Source organism: Serinus canaria, chromosome 1A, assembly GCF_022539315.1.
Source record: "Serinus canaria isolate serCan28SL12 chromosome 1A, serCan2020, whole genome shotgun sequence".
Taxonomy (NCBI): domain Eukaryota; kingdom Metazoa; phylum Chordata; class Aves; order Passeriformes; family Fringillidae; genus Serinus; species Serinus canaria.
The window spans coordinates 49,583,010-49,583,605 of record NC_066314.1 but is presented as its reverse complement, the minus strand read 5'-3'; positions in this window follow the sequence as shown (position 1 = coordinate 49,583,605).

Here is a 596-nt window from a genome sequence, read left to right as displayed (position 1 = left end):
TTTTCTCTTTCAGTCCTATGTGTCTGAGAGATTACTTTCTTAGCTGTCTCCACCAGTTTGGGCATTATTTTTTTCTCTGTGTGTCATGTACTGTATTAGTAAGATTAGGGAGCCAAGTGCCATGCTGTTTTTTCAGCTTTCTTGCACTGTTGAAGGCCCTCATCTTTTAACTAGCCCAAAGTCTGCAGTAACTCCCTCCTCTAGCACTGCTCCTCCCTACTTACAGGGCTGATACCCAATTAAACTCCTGCTGTACAGAAATGCTCTGGCAGGTACTTTGGCTTCAGAAAGACTCCAGCCTTCCACCACTGTCACTTCTTAAAGTGGGAGTGCTGAGACACCTCCATTGCTTCCCCCTAGACAGTTGGGCCTTTGTGCCCTGAACAGGTTGCTGTGGAAACCCCCAATTTCCTCTTTGGCCAGTGCTGACTGTGGGGCTTCTCAGGAGTATCGTAGAGCAGCTCTCATCAAGCCACCTATTGTTTCCCTTCTCCCTTGCTGCTTATCAGAAGTGGGGATCCCCTTTCAGTGGCACTGCCCCAGTCGGAAGCGCGGCCGCCCCTTGCTGTCCCAGCGGCTCGGCAGGTGTGGGTTGT